Here is a 19,055-nt window from a genome sequence, read left to right on the forward strand (position 1 = left end):
GTAAAAGCACATCAGTTCCCAATTAAAAAAATGACCCCCTCCGCAGTCTCCCGCATGTTAATGACCACCATACTAAGGGGGAAAAGTTGAAAGGCGGCGCCTCACAGGCCATCTCCTCAGAGTATTCAGCCGTGTTGGGCCTTGACAATATTTTAATATCTTGGATGGTGTATAGTGTTCTCTCATTTCCCTTGAGAAATCAAGATTGTCAAGGGGATTCTGCTGTGTTGCCAGTTCATAGCAAGAGATGGGGATCCAAAACACCTGACAGGAAACCAATGAAGATTCGTGTTGGACAGAAAAATAACGTGGCCACAGCCTCAAAGCAAAAGGCATCTATTTTCAGTGATGAAATATAATATAATTATAAATTATCTGTTATTTTACTTTCCAAGTGTTTTACTTTCCAAGTATTCAATAAAATGTGCATTTGGCAAAAGTCCTTTGAGCCGGATTTGAACCAGCAACCTAAGGATGCCTGTTTTACCACTACAGTCCTCCGCTCTACCAACTGAGCTATCAAAGGCTTGGCAAATCAACTCTAGCAAACTCAATACGAGCTTCCACTTCAACCGTCGACTTGTAAACATCTCTTGCAATTCGTGCAAAATACTACAAATTTGGCTTGTGAGGTTCCCGAATTGAGTAAAAGCACATCAGTTCCCAATTAAAAAAATGACCCCCTCCGCAGTCTCCCGCATGTTAATGACCACCATACTAAGGGGGAAAAGTTGAAAGGCGGCGCCTCACAGGCCATCTCCTCAGAGTATTCAGCCGTGTTGGGCCTTGACAATATTTTAATATCTTGGATGGTGTATAGTGTTCTCTCATTTCCCTTGAGAAATCAAGATTGTCAAGGGGATTCTGCTGTTTTGCCAGTTCATAGCAAGAGATGGGGATCCAAAACACCTGACAGGAAACCAATGAAGATTCGTGTTGGACAGAAAAATAACGTGGCCACAGCCTCAAAGCAAAAGGCATCTATTTTCAGTGATGAAATATAATATAATTATAAATTATCTGTTATTTTACTTTCCAAGTATTTTACTTTCCAAGTATTCAATAAAATGTGCATTTGGCAAAAGTCCTTTGAGCCGGATTTGAACCAGCGACCTAAGGATGCCTGTTTTACCACTACAGTCCTCCGCTCTACCAACTGAGCTATCAAAGGCTTGGCAAATCAACTCTAGCAAACTCAATACGAGCTTCCACTTCAACCGTCGACTTGTAAACATCTCTTGCAATTCGTGCAAAATACTACAAATTTGGCTTGTGAGGTTCCCGAATTGAGTAAAAGCACATCAGTTCACAATTAAAAAAATGACCCCCTCCGCAGTCGCCCGCATGTTACTGACCACCATACTAAGGGGGAAAAGTTGAAAGGCGGCACCTCACAGGCCATCTCCTCAGAGTATTCAGCCGCGTTGGGCCTTGACAATATTTTAATATCTTGGATGGTGTATAGTGTTCTCTCATTTCTCTTGAGAAATCAAGATTGTCAAGGGGATTCTGCTGTTTTGCCAGTTCATAGCAAGAGATGGGGATCCAAAACACCTCACAGGAAACCAATGAAGATTCGTGTTGGACAGAAAAATAAGGTGGTCACAGCCTCAAAGCAAAAGGCATCTATTTTCAGTGATGAAATATAATATAATTATAAATTGTCTGTTATTTTACTTTCCAAGTATTTTACTTTCCAAGTATTCAATAAAATGTGCATTTGGCAAAAGTCCTTCGAGCCGGATTTGAACCAGCGACCTAAGGATGCCTGTTTTACCACTACAGTCCTCTGCTCTACCAACTGAGCTATCGAAGGCTTGGCAAATCAGTCTCTAGCAAGCTCAATACGAGCTTCTACTTCAACCGTCTACATTCAAACATCTCTTGCAATTCGTGCAAAATACTACAAATTTGGCTTGTGAGGTTCCCGAATTGAGTAAAAGCACATCAGTTCACAATTAAAAAAATGACCCCCTCCGCAGTGTCCCGCATGTTACTGACCACCATACAAAGGAGGAAAAGTTGAAAGGCGGCGCCTCACAGGCCATCTCCTCAGAGTATTCATCAGTGTTCGGCCTTGACAATATTTTAATATCTTGGATGGTGTATAGTGTTCTCCCATTTCCCTTGAGAAATCAAGATTGTCAAGGGGATTCTGCTGTTTTGCCAGTTCATAGCAAGAGATGGGGATCCGAAACACCTCACAGGCAACCAATGAAGATTGGTGTTGGACAGAAACATAACGTGGCCACAGCCTCAAAGCAAAAGGCATCTATTTTCAGTGATGAAATATAATATAATTATAAATTGTCTGTTATTTTATTTTCCAAGTATTTCACTTTCCAAGTATTCAATAAAATTTGCATTTGGCAAAAGTCCTTCGAGCAGGATTTGAACCAGCGACCTAAGGATGCCTGTTTTACCACTACAGTCCTCCGCTCTACCAACTGAGCTTTCGAAGGCTTGGCAAATCAATCTCTAGCAAACTCAATACGAGCTTCCACTTCAACCGTCGACTTGTAAACATCTCTTGCAATTCGTGCAAAATACTACAAATTTGGCTTGTGAGGTTCCCGAATTGAGTAAAAGCACATCAGTTCCCAATTAAAAAAATGACCCCCTCCGCAGTCTCCCGCATGTTAATGACCACCATACTAAGGGGGAAAAGTTGAAAGGCGGCGCCTCACAGGCCATCTCCTCAGAGTATTCATCAGTGTTCGGCCTTGACAATATTTTAATATCTTGGATGGTGTATAGTGTTCTCCCATTTCCCTTGAGAAATCAAGATTGTCAAGGGGATTCTGCTGTTTTGTCAGTTCATAGCAAGAGATGGGGATCCAAAATACCTCACAGGAAACCAACGAAGATTGGTGTCGGACAGAAAAATAACGTGGCCACAGCCTCAAAGCAAAAGGCATCTATTTTCAGTGATGAAATATAATATAATTATAAATTGTCTGTTATTTTACTTTCCAAGTATTTTACTTTCCAAGTATTCAATAAAATGTGCATTTGGCAAAAGTCCTTTGAGCCGGATTTGAACCAGCGACCTAAGGATGCCTGTTTTACCACTACAGTCCTCCGCTCTACCAACTGAGCTATCGAAGGCTTGGCAAATCAACTCTAGCAAACTGAATACGAGCTTCCACTTCAACCGTCGACTTGTAAACATCTCTTGCAATTCGTGCAAAATACTACAAATTTGGCTTGTGAGGTTCCCGAATTGAGTAAAAGCACATCAGTTCACAATTAAAAAAATGACCCCCTCCGCAGTCGCCCGCATGTTACTGACCACCATACTAAGGGGGAAAAGTGGAAAGGCGGCGCCTCACAGGCCATCTCCTCAGAGTATTCAGCCGCGTTGGGCCTTGACAATATTTTAATATCTTGGATGGTGTATAGTGTTCTCTCATTTCTCTTGAGAAATCAAGATTGTCAAGGGGATTCTGCTGTTTTGCCAGTTCATAGCAAGAGATGGGGATCCAAAACACCTCATAGGAAACCAATGAAGATTCGTGTTGGACAGAAAAATAACGTGGTCACAGCCTCAAAGCAAAAGGCATCTATTTTCAGTGATGAAATATAATATAATTATAAATTGTCTGTTATTTTACTTTCCAAGTATTTTACTTTCCAAGTATTCAATAAAATGTGCATTTGGCAAAAGTCCTTCGAGCCGGATTTGAACCAGCAACCTAAGGATGCCTGTTTTACCACTACAGTCCTCCGCTCTACCAACTGAGCTATCGAAGGCTTGGCAAATCAGTCTCTAGCAAGCTCAATACGAGCTTCCACTTCAACCGTCGACATTCAAACATCTCTTGCAATTCGTGCAAAATACTACAAATTTGGCTTGTGAGGTTCCCGAATTGAGTAAAAGCACATCAGTTCCCAATTAAAAAAATGACCCCCTCCGCAGTCTCCCGCATGTTACTGACCACCATACAAAGGAGGAAAAGTTGAAAGGCGGCGCCTCACAGGCCATCTCCTCAGAGTATTCAGCCCTGTTGGGCCTTGACAATATTTTAATATCTTGGATGGTGTATAGTGTTCTCTCATTTCCCTTGAGAAATCAAGATTGTCAAGGGGATTCTGCTGTTTTGCCAGTTCATAGCAAGAGATGGGGATCAAAAACACCTGACAGGAAACCAATGAAGATTCGTGTTGGAGAGAAAAATAACGTGGCCACAGCCTCAAAGCAAAAGGCATCTATTTTCAGTGATGAAATATAATATAATTATAAATTGTCTGTTATTTTACTTTCCAAGTATTTTACTTTCCAAGTATTCAATAAAATGTGCATTTGGCAAAAGTCCTTTGAGCCGGATTTGAACCAGCGACCTAAGGATGCCTGTTTTACCACTACAGTCCTCCGCTCTACCAACTGAGCTATCGAAGGCTTGGCAAATCAGTCTCTAGCAAGCTCAATACGAGCTTCCACTTCAACCGTCGACATCCAAACATCTCTTGCAATTCGTGCAAAATACTACAAATTTGGCTTGTGAGGTTCCCGAATTGAGTAAAAGCACATCAGTTCACAATTAAAAAAATGACCCCCTCCGCAGTGTCCCGCATGTTACTGACCACCATACAAAGGAGGAAAAGTTGAAAGGCGGCGCCTCACAGGCCATCTCCTCAGAGTATTCATCAGTGTTCGGCCTTGACAATATTTTAATATCTTGGATGGTGTATAGTGTTCTCCCATTTCCCTTGAGAAATCAAGATTGTCAAGGGGATTCTGCTGTTTTGTCAGTTCATAGCAAGAGATGGGGATCCAAAATACCTCACAGGAAACCAACGAAGATTGGTGTCGGACAGAAAAATAACGTGGCCACAGCCTCAAAGCAAAAGGCATCTATTTTCAGTGATGAAATATAATATAATTATAAATTGTCTGTTATTTTACTTTCCAAGTATTTTACTTTCCAAGTATTCAATACAATGTGCATTTGGCAAAAGTCCTTCGAGCCGGATTTGAAACAGCGACCTAAGGATGCCTGTTTTACCACTACAGTCCCACGCTCTACCAACTGAGCTATCGAAGGCTTGGCAAATCGATCTCTAGCAAACTCAATACGAGCTTCCACTTCAACCGTCGACTTGTAAACATCTCTTGCAATTCGTGCAAAATACTACAAATTTGGCTTGTGAGGTTCCCGAATTGAGTAAAAGCACATCAGTTCCCAATTAAAAAAATAACCCCCTCCGCAGTCTCCCGCATGTTAATGACCACCATACTAAGGGGGAAAAGTTGAAAGGCGGCGCCTCACAGGCCATCTCCTCAGAGTATTCAGCCGTGTTGGGCCTTGACAATATTTTAATATCTTGGATGGTGTATAGTGTTCTCTCATTTCCCTTGAGAAATCAAGATTGTCAAGGGGATTCTGCTGTTTTGCCAGTTCATAGCAAGAGATGGGGATCCAAAACACCTGACAGGAAACCAATGAAGATTCGTGTTGGACAGAAAAATAACGTGGCCACAGCCTCAAAGCAAAAGGCATCTATTTGCAGTGATGAAATATAATATAATTATAAATTATCTGTTATTTTACTTTCCAAGTATTTTACTTTCCAAGTATTCAATAAAATGTGCATTTGGCAAAAGTCCTTTGAGCCGGATTTGAACCAGCGACCTAAGGATGCCTGTTTTACCACTACAGTCCTCCGCTCTACCAACTGAGCTATCAAAGGCTTGGCAAATCAACTCTAGCAAGCTCAATACGAGCTTCCACTTCAACCGTCGACTTGTAAACATCTCTTGCAATTCGTGCAAAATACTACAAATTTGGCTTGTGAGGTTCCCGAATTGAGTAAAAGCACATCAGTTCCCAATTAAAAAAATGACCCCCTCCGCAGTCTCCCGCATGTTAATGACCACCATACTAAGGGGGAAAAGTTGAAAGGCGGCGCCTCACAGGCCATCTCCTCAGAGTATTCAGCCGTGTTGGGCCTTGACAATATTTTAATATCTTGGATGGTGTATAGTGTTCTCTCATTTCCCTTGAGAAATCAAGATTGTCAAGGGGATTCTGCTGTTTTGCCAGTTCATAGCAAGAGATGGGGATCCAAAACACCTGACAGGAAACCAATGAAGATTCGTGTTGGACAGAAAAATAACGTGGCCACAGCCTCAAAGCAAAAGGCATCTATTTTCAGTGATGAAATATAATATAATTATAAATTGTCTGTTATTTTACTTTCCAAGTATTTTACTTTCCAAGTATTCAATAAAATGTGCATTTGGCAAAAGTCCTTTGAGCCGGATTTGAACCAGCGACCTACGGATGCCTGTTTTACCACTACAGTCCTCCGCTCTACCAACTGAGCTATCAAAGGCATGACAAATCAACTCTAGCAAACTCAATAGGAGCTTCCACTTCAACCGTCGACTTGTAAACATCTCTTGCAATTCGTGCAAAATACTACAAATTTGGCTTGTGAGGTTCCCGAATTGAGTAAAAGCACATCAGTTCACAATTAAAAAAATGACCCCCTCCGCAGTCGCCCGCATGTTACTGACCACCATACTAAGGGGGAAAAGTTGAAAGGCGGCGCCTCACAGGCCATCTCCTCAGAGTATTCAGCCCTGTTGGGCCTTGACAATATTTTAATATCTTGGATGGTGTATAGTGTTCTCTCATTTCCCTTGAGAAATCAAGATTGTCAAGGGGATTCTGCTGTTTTGCCAGTTCATAGCAAGAGATGGGGATCAAAAACACCTGACAGGAAACCAATGAAGATTCGTGTTGGACAGAAAAATAACGTGGCCACAGCCTCAAAGCAAAAGGCATCTATTTTCAGTGATGAAATATAATATAATTATAAATTGTCTGTTATTTTACTTTCCAAGTATTTTACTTTCCAAGTATTCAATAAAATGTGCATTTGGCAAAAGTCCTTTGAGCCGGATTTGAACCAGCGATCTAAGGATGCCTGTTTTACCACTACAGTCCTCCGCTCTACCAACTGAGCTATCGAAGGCTTGGCAAATCAGTCTCTAGCAAGCTCAATACGAGCTTCCACTTCAACCGTCGACATTCAAACATCTCTTGCAATTCGTGCAAAATACTACAAATTTGGCTTGTGAGGTTCCCGAATTGAGTAAAAGCACATCAGTTCACAATTAAAAAAATGACCCCCTCCGCAGTGTCCCGCATGTTACTGACCACCATACAAAGGAGGAAAAGTTGAAAGGCGGCGCCTCACAGGCCATCTCCTCAGAGTATTCATCAGTGTTCGGCCTTGACAATATTTTAATATCTTGGATGGTGTATAGTGTTCTCCCATTTCCCTTGAGAAATCAAGATTGTCAAGGGGATTCTGCTGTTTTGTCAGTTCATAGCAAGAGATGGGGATCCAAAATACCTCACAGGAAACCAACGAAGATTGGTGTCGGACAGAAAAATAACGTGGCCACAGCCTCAAAGCAAAAGGCATCTATTTTCAGAAATGAAATATAATATAATTATAAATTATCTGTTATTTTACTTTCCAAGTATTTTACTTTCCAAGTATTCAATAAAATGTGCATTTGGCAAAAGTCCTTCGAGCCGGATTTGAAACAGCGACCTAAGGATGCCTGTTTTACCACTACAGTCCTCCGCTCTACCAACTGAGCTATCAAAGGCTTGGCAAATCAACTCTAGCAAACTCAATACGAGCTTCCACTTCAACCGTCGACTTGTAAACATCTCTTGCAATTCGTGCAAAACACTACAAATTTGGCTTGTGAGGTTCCCGAATTGAGTAAAAGCACATCAGTTCACAATTAAAAAAATGACCCCCTCCGCAGTCGCCCGCATGTTACTGACCACCATACTAAGGGGGAAAAGTTGAAAGGCGGCACCTCACAGGCCATCTCCTCAGAGTATTCAGCCGCGTTGGGCCTTGACAATATTTTAATATCTTGGATGGTGTATAGTGTTCTCTCATTTCTCTTGAGAAATCAAGATTGTCAAGGGGATTCTGCTGTTTTGCCAGTTCATAGCAAGAGATGGGGATCCAAAACACCTCACAGGAAACCAATGAAGATTCGTGTTGGACAGAAAAATAACGTGGTCACAGCCTCAAAGCAAAAGGCATCTATTTTCAGTGATGAAATATAATATAATTATAAATTGTCTGTTATTTTACTTTCCAAGTATTTTACTTTCCAAGTATTCAATAAAATGTGCATTTGGCAAAAGTCCTTCGAGCCGGATTTGAACCAGCGACCTAAGGATGCCTGTTTTACCACTACAGTCCTCTGCTCTACCAACTGAGCTATCGAAGGCTTGGCAAATCAGTCTCTAGCAAGCTCAATACGAGCTTCTACTTCAACCGTCTACATTCAAACATCTCTTGCAATTCGTGCAAAATACTACAAATTTGGCTTGTGAGGTTCCCGAATTGAGTAAAAGCACATCAGTTCACAATTAAAAAAATGACCCCCTCCGCAGTGTCCCGCATGTTACTGACCACCATACAAAGGAGGAAAAGTTGAAAGGCGGCGCCTCACAGGCCATCTCCTCAGAGTATTCATCAGTGTTCGGCCTTGACAATATTTTAATATCTTGGATGGTGTATAGTGTTCTCCCATTTCCCTTGAGAAATCAAGATTGTCAAGGGGATTCTGCTGTTTTGCCAGTTCATAGCAAGAGATGGGGATCCGAAACACCTCACAGGCAACCAATGAAGATTGGTGTTGGACAGAAACATAACGTGGCCACAGCCTCAAAGCAAAAGGCATCTATTTTCAGTGATGAAATATAATATAATTATAAATTGTCTGTTATTTTATTTTCCAAGTATTTCACTTTCCAAGTATTCAATAAAATTTGCATTTGGCAAAAGTCCTTCGAGCAGGATTTGAACCAGCGACCTAAGGATGCCTGTTTTACCACTACAGTCCTCCGCTCTACCAACTGAGCTTTCGAAGGCTTGGCAAATCAATCTCTAGCAAACTCAATACGAGCTTCCACTTCAACCGTCGACTTGTAAACATCTCTTGCAATTCGTGCAAAATACTACAAATTTGGCTTGTGAGGTTCCCGAATTGAGTAAAAGCACATCAGTTCCCAATTAAAAAAATGACCCCCTCCGCAGTCTCCCGCATGTTAATGACCACCATACTAAGGGGGAAAAGTTGAAAGGCGGCGCCTCACAGGCCATCTCCTCAGAGTATTCAGCCGTGTTGGGCCTTGACAATATTTTAATATCTTGGATGGTGTATAGTGTTCTCTCATTTCCCTTGAGAAATCAAGATTGTCAAGGGGATTCTGCTGTTTTGCCAGTTCATAGCAAGAGATGGGGATCCAAAACACCTGACAGGAAACCAATGAAGATTCGTGTTGGACAGAAAAATAACGTGGCCACAGCCTCAAAGCAAAAGGCATCTATTTTCAGTGATGAAATATAATATAATTATAAATTGTCTGTTATTTTACTTTCCAAGTATTTTACTTTCCAAGTATTCAATAAAATGTGCATTTGGCAAAAGTCCTTTGAGCCGGATTTGAACCAGAGACCTACGGATGCCTGTTTTACCACTACAGTCCTCCGCTCTACCAACTGAGCTATCAAAGGCATGACAAATCAACTCTAGCAAACTCAATACGAGCTTCCACTTCAACCGTCGACTTGTAAACATCTCTTGCAATTCGTGCAAAATACTACAAATTTGGCTTGTGAGGTTCCCGAATTGAGTAAAAGCACATCAGTTCACAATTAAAAAAATGACCCCCTCCGCAGTCGCCCGCATGTTACTGACCACCATACTAAGGGGGAAAAGTTGAAAGGCGGCGCCTCACAGGCCATCTCCTCAGAGTATTCAGCCCTGTTGGGCCTTGACAATATTTTAATATCTTGGATGGTGTATAGTGTTCTCTCATTTCCCTTGAGAAATCAAGATTGTCAAGGGGATTCTGCTGTTTTGCCAGTTCATAGCAAGAGATGGGGATCAAAAACACCTGACAGGAAACCAATGAAGATTCGTGTTGGACAGAAAAATAACGTGGCCACAGCCTCAAAGCAAAAGGCATCTATTTTCAGTGATGAAATATAATATAATTATAAATTGTCTGTTATTTTACTTTCCAAGTATTTTACTTTCCAAGTATTCAATAAAATGTGCATTTGGCAAAAGTCCTTTGAGCCGGATTTGAACCAGCGACCTAAGGATGCCTGTTTTACCACTACAGTCCACCGCTCTACCAACTGAGCTATCGAAGGCTTAGCAAATCAGTCTCTAGCAAGCTCAATACGAGCTTCCACTTCAACCGTCGACATTCAAACATCTCTTGCAATTCGTGCAAAATACTACAAATTTGGCTTGTGAGGTTCCCGAATTGAGTAAAAGCACATCAGTTCACAATTAAAAAAATGACCCCCTCCGCAGTGTCCCGCATGTTACTGACCACCATACAAAGGAGGAAAAGTTGAAAGGCGGCGCCTCACAGGCCATCTCCTCAGAGTATTCATCAGTGTTCGGCCTTGACAATATTTTAATATCTTGGATGGTGTATAGTGTTCTCCCATTTCCCTTGAGAAATCAAGATTGTCAAGGGGATTCTGCTGTTTTGTCAGTTCATAGCAAGAGATGGGGATCCAAAATACCTCACAGGAAACCAACGAAGATTGGTGTCGGACAGAAAAATAACGTGGCCACAGCCTCAAAGCAAAAGGCATCTATTTTCAGTGATGAAATATAATATAATTATAAATTGTCTGTTATTTTACTTTCCAAGTATTTTACTTTCCAAGTATTCAATACAATGTGCATTTGGCAAAAGTCCTTCGAGCCGGATTTGAAACAGCGACCTAAGGATGCCTGTTTTACCACTACAGTCCCACGCTCTACCAACTGAGCTATCGAAGGCTTGGCAAATCGATCTCTAGCAAACTCAATACGAGCTTCCACTTCAACCGTTGACTTGTAAACATCTCTTGCAATTCGTGCAAAATACTACAAATTTGGCTTGTGAGGTTCCCGAATTGAGTAAAAGCACATCAGTTCCCAATTAAAAAAATAACCCCCTCCGCAGTCTCCCGCATGTTAATGACCACCATACTAAGGGGGAAAAGTTGAAAGGCGGCGCCTCACAGGCCATCTCCTCAGAGTATTCAGCCGTGTTGGGCCTTGACAATATTTTAATATCTTGGATGGTGTATAGTGTTCTCTCATTTCCCTTGAGAAATCAAGATTGTCAAGGGGATTCTGCTGTTTTGCCAGTTCATAGCAAGAGATGGGGATCCAAAACACCTGACAGGAAACCAATGAAGATTCGTGTTGGACAGAAAAATAACGTGGCCACAGCCTCAAAGCAAAAGGCATCTATTTGCAGTGATGAAATATAATATAATTATAAATTATCTGTTATTTTACTTTCCAAGTATTTTACTTTCCAAGTATTCAATAAAATGTGCATTTGGCAAAAGTCCTTTGAGCCGGATTTGAACCAGCGACCTAAGGATGCCTGTTTTACCACTACAGTCCTCCGCTCTACCAACTGAGCTATCAAAGGCTTGGCAAATCAACTCTAGCAAACTCAATACGAGCTTCCACTTCAACCGTCGACTTGTAAACATCTCTTGCAATTCGTGCAAAATACTACAAATTTGGCTTGTGAGGTTCCCGAATTGAGTAAAAGCACATCAGTTCCCAATTAAAAAAATGACCCCCTCCGCAGTCTCCCGCATGTTAATGACCACCATACTAAGGGGGAAAAGTTGAAAGGCGGCGCCTCACAGGCCATCTCCTCAGAGTATTCAGCCGTGTTGGGCCTTGACAATATTTTAATATCTTGGATGGTGTATAGTGTTCTCTCATTTCCCTTGAGAAATCAAGATTGTCAAGGGGATTCTGCTGTTTTGCCAGTTCATAGCAAGAGATGGGGATCCAAAACACCTGACAGGAAACCAATGAAGATTTGTGTTGGACAGAAAAATAACGTGGCCACAGCCTCAAAGCAAAAGGCATCTATTTTCAGTGATGAAATATAATATAATTATAAATTATCTGTTATTTTACTTTCCAAGTATTTTACTTTCCAAGTATTCAATAAAATGTGCATTTGGCAAAAGTCCTTTGAGCCGGATTTGAACCAGCGACCTAAGGATGCCTGTTTTACCACTACAGTCCTCCGCTCTACCAACTGAGCTATCAAAGGCTTGGCAAATCAACTCTAGCAAACTCAATACGAGCTTCCACTTCAACCGTCGACTTGTAAACATCTCTTGCAATTCGTGCAAAATACTACAAATTTGGCTTGTGAGGTTCCCGAATTGAGTAAAAGCACATCAGTTCACAATTAAAAAAATGACCCCCTCCGCAGTGTCCCGCATGTTACTGACCACCATACAAAGGAGGAAAAGTTGAAAGGCGGCGCCTCACAGGCCATCTCCTCAGAGTATTCATCAGTGTTCGGCCTTGACAATATTTTAATATCTTGGATGGTGTATAGTGTTCTCCCATTTCCCTTGAGAAATCAAGATTGTCAAGGGGATTCTGCTGTTTTGCCAGTTCATAGCAAGAGATGGGGATCCGAAACACCTCACAGGCAACCAATGAAGATTGGTGTTGGACAGAAACATAACGTGGCCACAGCCTCAAAGCAAAAGGCATCTATTTTCAGTGATGAAATATAATATAATTATAAATTGTCTGTTATTTTATTTTCCAAGTATTTCACTTTCCAAGTATTCAATAAAATTTGCATTTGGCAAAAGTCCTTCGAGCCGGATTTGAACCAGCGACCTAAGGATGCCTGTTTTACCACTACAGTCCTCTGCTCTACCAACTGAGCTTTCGAAGGCTTGGCAAATCAACCTCTAGCAAACTCAATACGAGCTTCCACTTCAACCGTCGACTTGTAAACATCTCTTGCAATTCGTGCAAAATACTACAAATTTGGCTTGTGAGGTTCCCGAATTGAGTAAAAGCACATCAGTTCCCAATTAAAAAAATGACCCCCTCCGCAGTCTCCCGCATGTTAATGACCACCATACTAAGGGGGAAAAGTTGAAAGGCGGCGCCTCACAGGCCATCTCCTCAGAGTATTCAGCCGTGTTGGGCCTTGACAATATTTTAATATCTTGGATGGTGTATAGTGTTCTCTCATTTCCCTTGAGAAATCAAGATTGTCAAGGGGATTCTGCTGTTTTGCCAGTTCATAGCAAGAGATGGGGATCCAAAACACCTGACAGGAAACCAATGAAGATTCGTGTTGGACAGAAAAATAACGTGGCCACAGCCTCAAAGCAAAAGGCATCTATTTTCAGTGATGAAATATAATATAATTATAAATTGTCTGTTATTTTACTTTCCAAGTATTTTACTTTCCAAGTATTCAATAAAATGTGCATTTGGCAAAAGTCCTTTGAGCCGGATTTGAACCAGCGACCTAAGGATGCCTGTTTTACCACTACAGTCCTCCGCTCTACCAACTGAGCTATCGAAGGCTTGGCAAATCAACTCTAGCAAACTGAATACGAGCTTCCACTTCAACCGTCGACTTGTAAACATCTCTTGCAATTCGTGCAAAATACTACAAATTTGGCTTGTGAGGTTCCCGAATTGAGTAAAAGCACATCAGTTCACAATTAAAAAAATGACCCCCTCCGCAGTCGCCCGCATGTTACTGACCACCATACTAAGGGGGAAAAGCTGAAAGGCGGCACCTCACAGGCCATCTCCTCAGAGTATTCAGCCGCGTTGGGCCTTGACAATATTTTAATATCTTGGATGGTGTATAGTGTTCTCTCATTTCTCTTGAGAAATCAAGATTGTCAAGGGGATTCTGCTGTTTTGCCAGTTCATAGCAAGAGATGGGGATCCAAAACACCTCACAGGAAACCAATGAAGATTCGTGTTGGACAGAAAAATAACGTGGTCACAGCCTCAAAGCAAAAGGCATCTATTTTCAGTGATGAAATATAATATAATTATAAATTGTCTGTTATTTTACTTTCCAAGTATTTTACTTTCCAAGTATTCAATAAAATTCGCATTTGGCAAAAGTCCTTCGAGCCGGATTTGAACCAGCAACCTAAGGATGCCTGTTTTACCACTACAGTCCTCCGCTCTACCAACTGAGCTATCGAAGGCTTGGCAAATCAGTCTCTAGCAAGCTCAATACGAGCTTCCACTTCAACCGTCGACATTCAAACATCTCTTGCAATTCGTGCAAAATACTACAAATTTGGCTTGTGAGGTTCCCGAATTGAGTAAAAGCACATCAGTTCCCAATTAAAAAAATGACCCCCTCCGCAGTCTCCCGCATGTTACTGACCACCATACAAAGGAGGAAAAGTTGAAAGGCGGCGCCTCACAGGCCATCTCCTCAGAGTATTCAGCCCTGTTGGGCCTTGACAATATTTTAATATCTTGGATGGTGTATAGTGTTCTCTCATTTCCCTTGAGAAATCAAGATTGTCAAGGGGATTCTGCTGTTTTGCCAGTTCATAGCAAGAGATGGGGATCAAAAACACCTGACAGGAAACCAATGAAGATTCGTGTTGGACAGAAAAATAACGTGGCCACAGCCTCAAAGCAAAAGGCATCTATTTTCAGTGATGAAATATAATATAATTATAAATTGTCTGTTATTTTACTTTCCAAGTATTTTACTTTCCAAGTATTCAATAAAATGTGCATTTGGCAAAAGTCCTTTGAGCCGGATTTGAACCAGCGACCTAAGGATGCCTGTTTTACCACTACAGTCCACGCTCTACCAACTGAGCTATCGAAGGCTTGGCAAATCAGTCTCTAGCAAGCTCAATACGAGCTTCCACTTCAACCGTCGACATCCAAACATCTCTTGCAATTCGTGCAAAATACTACAAATTTGGCTTGTGAGGTTCCCGAATTGAGTAAAAGCACATCAGTTCACAATTAAAAAAATGACCCCCTCCGCAGTGTCCCGCATGTTACTGACCACCATACAAAGGAGGAAAAGTTGAAAGGCGGCGCCTCACAGGCCATCTCCTCAGAGTATTCATCAGTGTTCGGCCTTGACAATATTTTAATATCTTGGATGGTGTATAGTGTTCTCCCATTTCCCTTGAGAAATCAAGATTGTCAAGGGGATTCTGCTGTTTTGTCAGTTCATAGCAAGAGATGGGGATCCAAAATACCTCACAGGAAACCAACGAAGATTGGTGTCGGACAGAAAAATAACGTGGCCACAGCCTCAAAGCAAAAGGCATCTATTTTCAGTGATGAAATATAATATAATTATAAATTGTCTGTTATTTTACTTTCCAAGTATTTTACTTTCCAAGTATTCAATACAATGTGCATTTGGCAAAAGTCCTTCGAGCCGGATTTGAAACAGCGACCTAAGGATGCCTGTTTTACCACTACAGTCCCACGCTCTACCAACTGAGCTATCGAAGGCTTGGCAAATCGATCTCTAGCAAACTCAATACGAGCTTCCACTTCAACCGTCGACTTGTAAACATCTCTTGCAATTCGTGCAAAATACTACAAATTTGGCTTGTGAGGTTCCCGAATTGAGTAAAAGCACATCAGTTCCCAATTAAAAAAATAACCCCCTCCGCAGTCTCCCGCATGTTAATGACCACCATACTAAGGGGGAAAAGTTGAAAGGCGGCGCCTCACAGGCCATCTCCTCAGAGTATTCAGCCGTGTTGGGCCTTGACAATATTTTAATATCTTGGATGGTGTATAGTGTTCTCTCATTTCCCTTGAGAAATCAAGATTGTCAAGGGGATTCTGCTGTTTTGCCAGTTCATAGCAAGAGATGGGGATCCAAAACACCTGACAGGAAACCAATGAAGATTCGTGTTGGACAGAAAAATAACGTGGCCACAGCCTCAAAGCAAAAGGCATCTATTTGCAGTGATGAAATATAATATAATTATAAATTATCTGTTATTTTACTTTCCAAGTATTTTACTTTCCAAGTATTCAATAAAATGTGCATTTGGCAAAAGTCCTTTGAGCCGGATTTGAACCAGCGACCTAAGGATGCCTGTTTTACCACTACAGTCCTCCGCTCTACCAACTGAGCTATCAAAGGCTTGGCAAATCAACTCTAGCAAACTCAATACGAGCTTCCACTTCAACCGTCGACTTGTAAACATCTCTTGCAATTCGTGCAAAATACTACAAATTTGGCTTGTGAGGTTCCCGAATTGAGTAAAAGCACATCAGTTCCCAATTAAAAAAATGACCCCCTCCGCAGTCTCCCGCATGTTAATGACCACCATACTAAGGGGGAAAAGTTGAAAGGCGGCGCCTCACAGGCCATCTCCTCAGAGTATTCAGCCGTGTTGGGCCTTGACAATATTTTAATATCTTGGATGGTGTATAGTGTTCTCTCATTTCCCTTGAGAAATCAAGATTGTCAAGGGGATTCTGCTGTTTTGCCAGTTCATAGCAAGAGATGGGGATCCAAAACACCTGACAGGAAACCAATGAAGATTCGTGTTGGACAGAAAAATAACGTGGCCACAGCCTCAAAGCAAAAGGCATCTATTTTCAGTGATGAAATATAATATAATTATAAATTATCTGTTATTTTACTTTCCAAGTATTTTACTTTCCAAGTATTCAATAAAATGTGCATTTGGCAAAAGTCCTTTGAGCCGGATTTGAACCAGCGACCTAAGGATGCCTGTTTTACCACTACAGTCCTCCGCTCTACCAACTGAGCTATCAAAGGCTTGGCAAATCAACTCTAGCAAACTCAATACGAGCTCCCACTTCAACCGTCGACTTGTAAACATCTCTTGCAATTCGTGCAAAATACTACAAATTTGGCTTGTGAGGTTCCCGAATTGAGTAAAAGCACATCAGTTCACAATTAAAAAAATGACCCCCTCCGCAGTCTCCCGCATGTTAATGACCACCATACTAAGGGGGAAAAGTTGAAAGGCGGCGCCTCACAGGCCATCTCCTCAGAGTATTCAGCCGTGTTGGGCCTTGACAATATTTTAATATCTTGGATGGTGTATAGTGTTCTCTCATTTCCCTTGAGAAATCAAGATTGTCAAGGGGATTCTGCTGTTTTGCCAGTTCATAGCAAGAGATGGGGATCCAAAACACCTGACAGGAAACCAATGAAGATTCGTGTTGGACAGAAAAATAACGTGGCCACAGCCTCAAAGCAAAAGGCATCTATTTTCAGTGATGAAATATAATATAATTATAAATTATCTGTTATTTTACTTTCCAAGTATTTTACTTTCCAAGTATTCAATAAAATGTGCATTTGGCAAAAGTCCTTTGAGCCGGATTTGAACCAGCGACCTAAGGATGCCTGTTTTACCACTACAGTCCTCCGCTCTACCAACTGAGCTATCAAAGGTTTGGCAAATCATCTCTAGCAAACTCAATACGAGCTTCCACTTCAACCGTCGACTTGTAAACATCTCTTGCAATTCGTGCAAAATACTACAAATTTGGCTTGTGAGGTTCCCGAATTGAGTAAAAGCACATCAGTTCACAATTAAAAAAATGACCCCCTCCGCAGTCGCCCGCATGTTACTGACCACCATACTAAGGGGGAAAAGTTGAAAGGCGGCACCTCACAGGCCATCTCCTCAGAGTATTCAGCCGCGTTGGGCCTTGACAATATTTTAATATCTTGGATGGTGTATAGTGTTCTCTCATTTCTCTTGAGAAATCAAGATTGTCAAGGGGATTCTGCTGTTTTGCCAGTTCATAGCAAGAGATGGGGATCCAAAACACCTCACAGGAAACCAATGAAGATTCGTGTTGGACAGAAAAATAACGTGGTCACAGCCTCAAAGCAAAAGGCATCTATTTTCAGTGATGAAATATAATATAATTATAAATTGTCTGTTATTTTACTTTCCAAGTATTTTACTTTCCAAGTATTCAATAAAATGTGCATTTGGCAAAAGTCCTTCGAGCCGGATTTGAACCAGCGACCTAAGGATGCCTGTTTTACCACTACAGTCCTCCACTCTACCAACTGAGCTATCGAAGGCTTGGCAAATCAGTCTCTAGCAAGCTCAATACGAGCTTCTACTTCAACCGTCCACATTCAAACATCTCTTGCAATTCGTGCAAAATACTACAAATTTGGCTTGTGAGGTTCCAGAATTGAGTAAAAGCACATCAGTTCACAATTAAAAAAATGACCCCCTCCGCAGTGTCCCGCATGTTACTGACCACCATACAAAGGAGGAAAAGTTGAAAGGCGGCGCCTCACAGGCCATCTCCTCAGAGTATTCATCAGTGTTCGGCCTTGACAATATTTTAATATCTTGGATGGTGTATAGTGTTCTCCCATTTCCCTTGAGAAATCAAGATTGTCAAGGGGATTCTGCTGTTTTGCCAGTTCATAGCAAGAGATGGGGATCCGAAACACCTCACAGGCAACCAATGAAGATTGGTGTTGGACAGAAACATAACGTGGCCACAGCCTCAAAGCAAAAGGCATCTATTTTCAGTGATGAAATATAATATAATTATAAATTGTCTGTTATTTTATTTTCCAAGTATTTCACTTTCCAAGTATTCAATAAAATTTGCATTTGGCAAAAGTCCTTCAAGCCGGATTTGAACCAGCAACCTAAGGATGGCTGTTTTACCACTACAGTCCTCCGCTCTACCAACTGAGCTTTCGAAGGCTTGGCAAATTATTCTCTAGCAAACTCAATACGAGCTTCCACTTCAACCGTCGACTTGTAAACATCTCTTGCAATTCGTGCAAAATACTACAAATTTGGCTTGTGACGTTCCCGAATTGAGTAAAAGCACATCAGTTCCCAATTAAAAAAATTACCCCCTCCGCAGTCTCCCGCATGTTAATGACCACCATACTAAGGGGGAAAAGTTGAAAGGTGGCGCCTCACAGGCCATCTCCTCAGAGTATTCAGCCGTGTTGGGCCTTGACAATATTTTAATATCTTGGATGGTGTATAGTGTTCTCTCATTTCCCTTGAGAAATCAAGATTGTCAAGGGGATTCTGCTGTTTTGCCAGTTCATAGCAAGAGATGGGGATCAAAAACACCTGACAGGAAACCAATGAAGATTCGTGTTGGACAGAAAAATAACGTGGCCACAGCCTCAAAGCAAAAGGCA

General features: G+C 41.5%; 13 non-coding genes across 13 annotated transcripts; all 13 read right to left on the bottom strand.

Moving 5' to 3' along the window:
• Positions 1-440: 440 nt before the first annotated feature.
• TRNAY-GUA (transfer RNA tyrosine (anticodon GUA)) lies at positions 441-526 on the bottom strand. Its single transcript is given in 2 exon segments — positions 441-476; positions 490-526. It is a non-coding gene; the product is annotated as a tRNA-Tyr (tRNA).
• Positions 527-1,085: 559 nt separating this feature from the next.
• Positions 1,086-1,171, bottom strand: TRNAY-GUA (transfer RNA tyrosine (anticodon GUA)). Its single transcript is given in 2 exon segments — positions 1,086-1,121; positions 1,135-1,171. It is a non-coding gene; the product is annotated as a tRNA-Tyr (tRNA).
• Positions 1,172-1,730: 559 nt separating this feature from the next.
• TRNAY-GUA (transfer RNA tyrosine (anticodon GUA)) lies at positions 1,731-1,816 on the bottom strand. Its single transcript is given in 2 exon segments — positions 1,731-1,766; positions 1,780-1,816. It is a non-coding gene; the product is annotated as a tRNA-Tyr (tRNA).
• Positions 1,817-3,667: 1,851 nt separating this feature from the next.
• Positions 3,668-3,753, bottom strand: TRNAY-GUA (transfer RNA tyrosine (anticodon GUA)). Its single transcript is given in 2 exon segments — positions 3,668-3,703; positions 3,717-3,753. It is a non-coding gene; the product is annotated as a tRNA-Tyr (tRNA).
• A 1,852-nt stretch (positions 3,754-5,605) lies between these two features.
• Positions 5,606-5,691, bottom strand: TRNAY-GUA (transfer RNA tyrosine (anticodon GUA)). Its single transcript is given in 2 exon segments — positions 5,606-5,641; positions 5,655-5,691. It is a non-coding gene; the product is annotated as a tRNA-Tyr (tRNA).
• Positions 5,692-8,186: 2,495 nt separating this feature from the next.
• On the bottom strand, positions 8,187-8,272 carry TRNAY-GUA (transfer RNA tyrosine (anticodon GUA)). The gene is given in 2 exon segments: positions 8,187-8,222; positions 8,236-8,272. It is a non-coding gene; the product is annotated as a tRNA-Tyr (tRNA).
• A 3,143-nt stretch (positions 8,273-11,415) lies between these two features.
• On the bottom strand, positions 11,416-11,501 carry TRNAY-GUA (transfer RNA tyrosine (anticodon GUA)). The gene is given in 2 exon segments: positions 11,416-11,451; positions 11,465-11,501. It is a non-coding gene; the product is annotated as a tRNA-Tyr (tRNA).
• Positions 11,502-12,060: 559 nt separating this feature from the next.
• On the bottom strand, positions 12,061-12,146 carry TRNAY-GUA (transfer RNA tyrosine (anticodon GUA)). Its single transcript is given in 2 exon segments — positions 12,061-12,096; positions 12,110-12,146. It is a non-coding gene; the product is annotated as a tRNA-Tyr (tRNA).
• A 1,850-nt stretch (positions 12,147-13,996) lies between these two features.
• TRNAY-GUA (transfer RNA tyrosine (anticodon GUA)) lies at positions 13,997-14,082 on the bottom strand. Its single transcript is given in 2 exon segments — positions 13,997-14,032; positions 14,046-14,082. It is a non-coding gene; the product is annotated as a tRNA-Tyr (tRNA).
• A 1,851-nt stretch (positions 14,083-15,933) lies between these two features.
• TRNAY-GUA (transfer RNA tyrosine (anticodon GUA)) lies at positions 15,934-16,019 on the bottom strand. Its single transcript is given in 2 exon segments — positions 15,934-15,969; positions 15,983-16,019. It is a non-coding gene; the product is annotated as a tRNA-Tyr (tRNA).
• A 559-nt stretch (positions 16,020-16,578) lies between these two features.
• On the bottom strand, positions 16,579-16,664 carry TRNAY-GUA (transfer RNA tyrosine (anticodon GUA)). Its single transcript is given in 2 exon segments — positions 16,579-16,614; positions 16,628-16,664. It is a non-coding gene; the product is annotated as a tRNA-Tyr (tRNA).
• A 559-nt stretch (positions 16,665-17,223) lies between these two features.
• Positions 17,224-17,309, bottom strand: TRNAY-GUA (transfer RNA tyrosine (anticodon GUA)). Its single transcript is given in 2 exon segments — positions 17,224-17,259; positions 17,273-17,309. It is a non-coding gene; the product is annotated as a tRNA-Tyr (tRNA).
• Positions 17,310-17,868: 559 nt separating this feature from the next.
• Positions 17,869-17,954, bottom strand: TRNAY-GUA (transfer RNA tyrosine (anticodon GUA)). The gene is given in 2 exon segments: positions 17,869-17,904; positions 17,918-17,954. It is a non-coding gene; the product is annotated as a tRNA-Tyr (tRNA).
• Between the last annotated feature and the right edge of the window lie 1,101 nt (positions 17,955-19,055).

The sequence above is a fragment of the Ambystoma mexicanum genome, chromosome 1p (genome assembly GCF_040938575.1).
Source record: "Ambystoma mexicanum isolate Mex_15411 chromosome 1p, UKY_AmexF1_1, whole genome shotgun sequence".
NCBI classification, from domain to species: domain Eukaryota; kingdom Metazoa; phylum Chordata; class Amphibia; order Caudata; family Ambystomatidae; genus Ambystoma; species Ambystoma mexicanum.